The sequence below is a fragment of the Oryx dammah genome, unplaced genomic scaffold, assembly GCF_014754425.2.
Source record: "Oryx dammah isolate SB20612 unplaced genomic scaffold, SCBI_Odam_1.1 HiC_scaffold_1926, whole genome shotgun sequence".
Classification (NCBI taxonomy): domain Eukaryota; kingdom Metazoa; phylum Chordata; class Mammalia; order Artiodactyla; family Bovidae; genus Oryx; species Oryx dammah.
The window spans coordinates 1-6114 of NW_024072030.1; the positions used below are offsets into that span (position 1 = coordinate 1).

The 6114-nt window shown below is 46.0% G+C and overlaps 1 long non-coding RNA gene across 1 annotated transcript; it reads left to right on the top strand.

Annotated features, from left to right (window-relative positions):
* Window positions 1–2534: 2534 nt before the first annotated feature.
* LOC120859622 lies at window positions 2535–5408 on the top strand. The gene is made up of 2 exons (XR_005720121.1): window positions 2535–2853; window positions 4862–5408. It is a non-coding gene; the product is annotated as an uncharacterized LOC120859622 (long non-coding RNA).
* Window positions 5409–6114: the final 706 nt, after the last annotated feature.

Sequence of the window (6114 nt, forward strand, 5' to 3'; positions counted from 1 at the left end):
GCCTTCCTCAGCGATTAGACCAAGAAATAGAGGAAAACAACAGAATGCGAAAGACTAGAGATCTCTTCAAGAAAATTAGAGACACCAAGGGAACATTTCATGCAAAGATGGGCTCAATAAAGAACAGAAATGGTATGGACCTAACAGAAGCAGAAGGTATTAAGAAGAGGTGGCAAGAATACACAGAAGAACTGTACAAAACAGATCTTCACAACCAAGATAATCACGATGGTGTGATCACTCACCTAGGGCCAGACATCCTAGAATGGGAAGTCAAGTGGGCCTTAGAAAGCATCACTACGAACAAAGCTAGTGGAAGTGATGGAATTCCAGTTGAGCTATTTCAAATCCTGGGAGATGATGCTGTGAAAGTGCTGCACTCAATATGCCAGCAAATTTGGAAAACTCAGCAGTGGCCACAGGACTGGAAAAGGTCAGTTTTCATCCCAATTCCAAAGAAAGGCAATGCCAAAGAATGCTCAAACTACCTCACAATTGCACTCATCTCACATGCTAGTAAAGTAATGCTCAAAATTCTCCAAGCCAGGTTTCAGCAATACATGAACCGTGAACTTCCAGATGTTCAAGCTGGATTTAGAAAAGGCAGAGGAACCAGAGATCAAATTGCCAACATCTGCTGGATCATGGAAAAAGCAAAAGAGTTCCAGAAAACATCTATTTCTGCTTTTTGACTAAGCCAAAGCTTTTGACTGTGTGGATCACAATAAACTGTGGAAAATTCTGAAAGAGATGGGAATACCAGACCACCTGACCTGCCTCTTGAGGAACCTATATGCAGGTCAGGAAGCAATAGTTAAAACTGGACATGGAACAACAGGCTAGTTCCAAATAGGAAAAGGAGTATGTCAAGGCTGTATATTGTCACCCTGCTTATTTAACTTATATGCAGAGTACATCATGAGAAATGCTGGGCTAGAAGAAGCACAAGCTGGAATCAAGATTGCCGGGAGAAATATCAGTAACCTCAGATATGCAGATGACACCACCCTTATGGCAGAAAGTGAAGAGGAACTAAAAAGCCTCTTGATGAAAGTGAAAGAGGAGAGTCAAAAAGTTGGCTTAAAGCTCAACATTCAGAAAACGAAGATCATGGCATCTGGTCCCATCACTTCATGGGAAATAGATGGGGAAACAGTGTCAGACTTTATTTTTTTGGGCTCCAAAATCACTGCAGATGGTGATTGCAGCCATGAAATTAAAAGCCGCTTCCTCCTTGGAAGGAAAGTTATGACCAACCTTGATAGCATGTTCAAAAGCAGAGACATTACTTTGCCAACAAAGGTCCGTCTAGTCAAGGCTATGGTTTTTCCAGTGGTCATGTATGGATGTGAGAGTTGGATTGTGAAGAAGGCTGAGTGCCGAAGAAGTAATGCCTTTGAACTGTGGTGTTGGAGAAGACTCTTGAGAGTGCCTTGGACTGCAAGGAGATCCAGTCAGTCCATTCTAAAGGAGATCAGTCCTGGGTGTTCTTTGGAAGGACTGATGCTAAAGCTGAAACTCCAGTACTTTGGCCACCTCATGTGAAGAGTTGACTCATTGGAAAAGACTGATGCTGGGAGGGATTGGGGGCAGGAGGAGAAGGGGACGACCGAGGATGAGATGGCTGGATGGCATCCCTGACTCGATGCACATGAGTTTGAGTAAACTCTGGGAGTTAGTGATGACAGGAAGGGCTGGCATGCTGCAATTCATGGGGTCACAAAGAGTCGGACACGACTGAGTGCCCAAACTGAACTGAACTAATATGGGTCTTTGGGGCTCAGTTACAATAACTCTTATTAACCTGTGGTTTTGTGTTATTCTCACCTTAAAAATAAGAGAAAAAATATATATAAATATAATATGCCTTGGCATTTGGGGTAATTTTCACATGTGACTTTTTACCTCTGAAACTTTAATGCTGACACTAGAAGGTGAGGAATGATAATGTGTTGCTCAGAACTGCTTGTGTGGTCAGTCATCTCCTATTCTTTGCGGCTCCATGGACTGTAGCCCACCAGGCTTCCCTGTGCATGGATTTCCCAGGCAAGAATACTGGAGTGGGTGCCGTTTCCTTCTGCAGGGGGTCTTCCAGACTCTGAGACCGCACTCGTGTCTCCTGTGGCCCAAGCATTAGCAGGTGGATTCCTTACCACTTGAGCCACCTGGGAGGCCATCGTAATTAATTTTATTATTGCACGAAGCTATGTATATTCATTCATTCATTGAATTCTCCTGTGTAATGATAAAGAAACATGAGGCACTATCTGGGTTGAAGTCCCATGTTGCTAAAGTTATCTTAAACAGCTCAGTGGGTAAATAATCTGCCGGCAGTGCTGGAGTCAGAGGAGTCGAGGGTTTGATCCCTGGGTTGGGAAGATCCCTTGGAGGAGGAAATGGAAACCCACTCCAGTATTCCTGTCTGGGAAATCCATGGACAGAGGAGCCTGGTTGGCTACAGTCCAAAGGATCACAAAGAGTCAGACAGATCTGAGTGCCCCAGCACAGCACAAGCACAGCCCATGTTGCTCAGGTTTTCTCAAACAAGGTTTACAGTGACCGTCGTCGTTTGGTTTTCCTTTGAAAAGGACTGTTGATCATGGCTTACAAGTACTAGGGAATTTCTGATAGAGTCCTAAATTAATGATTCCAATTCTTTTGAAGAATTTATATCTTTTCCCCCTCCTACGTTTTTAGGATGAACGGTTTCCAAGAGGTACTGGGCTGGAATCGGGGACGCGGATCCAGTCTGTTCTTTGTCTGCCGATTGTCACTGCGATCGGGGACTTGATTGGCATCCTTGAGCTCTACCGGCACTGGGGTAAAGAAGCCTTCTGTCTGAGTCACCAGGAGGTGAGCCTGAGCTCTGCCCGGGGGGGGGTCTTAGCTGTACCCAGTTCATCGAAGGTGCTTATTGATACTGTTCAGTTAATGACTGAATATCTAGTGAGTGAATGTTTAAAACCTGGACTTGTTTAAAACTATTTTGATATCAATAGTAATGATTTTTAGAAACTTTTTTTCATTTTGCAGTGATTATGATGAAGAAATATAGTAATTTATTGCAGTCAGGATCCATTTTGACAATAAACGTAAAATACCATGTCGTTAATCAAATTAAGCCATAGTGTGGCTTTGGAGGGTTTTCACATTCTGGTTGACTTTGTGTCCCCTTAAATATTTCCTCTTTGAGTGTGTCCTGAATAAATACTCCAGCGTTACAAACATTTGGGAAACATCCCTAGTGGCTCAGGGGTAAAGAACGTGCCTGCCAGGGTAGGAGACAGGGTCGGGAAGATCCCCTGGAGAAGGAAATGGCAGCCCCCTCCAGTATTCTTGGCTGGAGAATCCCATGGACAGAGGAGCCTGGCAGCTACAGCTCCACAGGGTCACAAAGGGTCGGACACAACCTAGCAACTAAACAACAGTTACAACAGCACCAGCGTCTGTTCACGTTCCGAATGGGAACGGCTCAGTGACACTAAAACCGAGGAGTTCTGTGACCTCTCTGTTGCCTGCGACGCTCGTCCAGGCCCCTGGGTGGCCGGCTCCCTGTCCTCTCACCTAGATGACCGTCCGCTGCTCCAGCCCCTTCACTCCCCGCCGCCGCCCCCGGCCCTTGCGCACGGCTGGCCCCTCTCCAGCAGGTCCCACACCTCGACTCTCCCTCTGCTCCGAATTCTCTGTCCCCACCCGGCCGCCGCCTCCAGGAGCGTGCTCTGATGTCACCTGCTCAGGGTGGCATCTGCCCTGAGCCCTGCACGCAAACGCGAGCGGCACCCGCTCTCTAACAACAGCACTGGGCCCCAGCTGCTGCTGCTGCCGCCAAGTCGCTTCAGTCATGTCCGACTCTGTGCGACCGCACAGACGGCAGCCCACCAGGCTCCCCCGTCCCTGGGATTCTCCAGGCAAGAACATTGGAGTAGGTTGCCATTTCCTTCTCCAATCTGGGCCCCAGCAGGCACCCAGGAATACTCGTTAGATGAACAGAAAAAAGAAAAAGAAATAAGATAGCTAGTAGTTTAAGCACTTGTCAGCCAAGTTTGGGAAACATTTCCTCATTTTTAAAGTGGTCACAAGCAACTGATTTGAGTCAGTCCCAATGAGGTGGATGAACCTGGAGCCTGTTATACAGAGTGAAGTAAGCCAGAAAGAGAGAGGCAGATACGGTCTAGTAACACATGTTCATGAAATTTAGAAAGATGGTAACCACGAGCCAGCATGCTGGGCAGCGCGGGAGACACAGTTGTGAAGAGACTTTTGGGCTCAGTGGGAGGAGGCGAGGGGGATGCTTTGAGAGGATAGCACTGAAACAGGTACATTCCCGTGTGTGAACCGGATGCATGACGCCGGGCACCCAAAGGTGCTCTGGGACCACCCAGAAGGGTCGGGTGGGGAGGGAGGGGGGAGGGGGGTTCGGGATGTACACATGTACCCCTGTGGCTGGTTCATGTTGCTGTCTGGCAGAAACCATCACAAAATTGTAAAGTAATTATCCTCCAATTAAAATCAATTAATTTTTTTAAAAAAGGAAAGAAAATGGTCACAATAGTGATTTTGTTGAAGCGAAAAATAATTATTTTATGATAAGCTCATTGGATGACAGTGCTCTTAATCAGTTTATCTTCCTTTTTATCCCAAATTAAGAGGAACAAGAGAGCATTACACTCAATCATAAAGAAGTGGGAAATAGAGAAATTTTGTAAGAAAAGAGAAATTTTGCATGCATTTGACAGTTCGGGTTTTCGGAACGTTCGAAGACGCGATGACCACACCAAACTTAAGCTGGTGGCCTCTGTTGGGATGTCTGCGTGTGGCTGAGGCAAGCGCGCGTCACGCTCTTCCTTTTTGTGTTTTTCAGGTCGCGACAGCAAACCTCGCCTGGGCCTCAGTAGCGATACACCAGGTGCAGGTGCGTGCTGGCGCTGCTCTCCGGGCTGTCCTGAGGGAAGGGGCGTGTGGCGCGCGCCGTGGGAGGCAGCGGGCGGGCAGCCAGCCACCCAGGGCTTGCATCGTGGATAGTAAATGTTTTCCTGTTTCTGAAATGTGTGATCTGGTCACTTATATTTACTGACTCCCTGCCTTAAACATCTTCCAACCAATTCTGTTCTATAGTTAAACAGGGTGTTAAATCATTTGCATTTCCTATCCTGGTTCTTCTTTTCCACTGAAAGCCCAGGGATGATGTCCTCCTGGCAGTAATGTTGATGCTTCTATGATACGTTTCCTAAACTAAAGCACCCACTAAACTTAGTGGCACATGAAAACAATAATCGTGAATTTAAGTTCCTTGATTCTCTTGAAAATGTGATCGAATTTAAAAGGTCACAAACTGCATCGAGTTTCCCTGACAACCAGACTCTTGAGTTCAGGAACATGGCAGCAATAGAATTCTGTTCTGTCTCTTCCACTGTTTCTTGTTTTGTTTAAGTGCATTTCAGCAAACTCAGATTGGTGAGGAACTGTCTGATAGGGAGAAAATGTGTGTGTGTGTGTGTGTGTGTGTGTGTGTACATCAGTTCAGTCACTCAGTTGTATCTGACTCTTTGAGACCCCATGGACTGCAGCACGCCAGGCCTCCCTGTCCATCACCAACTCCCTGGGCTTGCTCAAACTCATGTCTATCGAGTCGGCGATGCCATCCAACCATCTCATCCTCTGTCGTCCCCTTCTCCTCCTGCCTTCAATCTTTCCCAACATCAGGGTCTTTTCCAATGAGTCAGTTCTTTGCATCAGGTGGCCAAAGTATAGGACTTTCAGCTTCGTCGGTCCTTCCAATAAATATTCAAGACTGATTTCCTTTAGAATGAACTGGTAGGATCTCCTTGCAGTCCAAGGAACTCTCAAGAGTCTTCTCCAACACCACAGTTCAAAAGCATCAATTCTTCAGCGCTCAGCTTTCTTTTTAGTCCAAATCTCACATCCATATATGACCGCTGGAAAAACCACAGCTTTGACTAGATGGACCTTTGTTGGCAAAGTAATGTCTCTGCTCATATATATATATATATATATATAAAACAAATAAAATATATAAAGCATATATATATATAAAGATAAGAAAATGCACTGGTCATAGCAAACACCCTCTTCCAACAACACAAGAAAAGACTC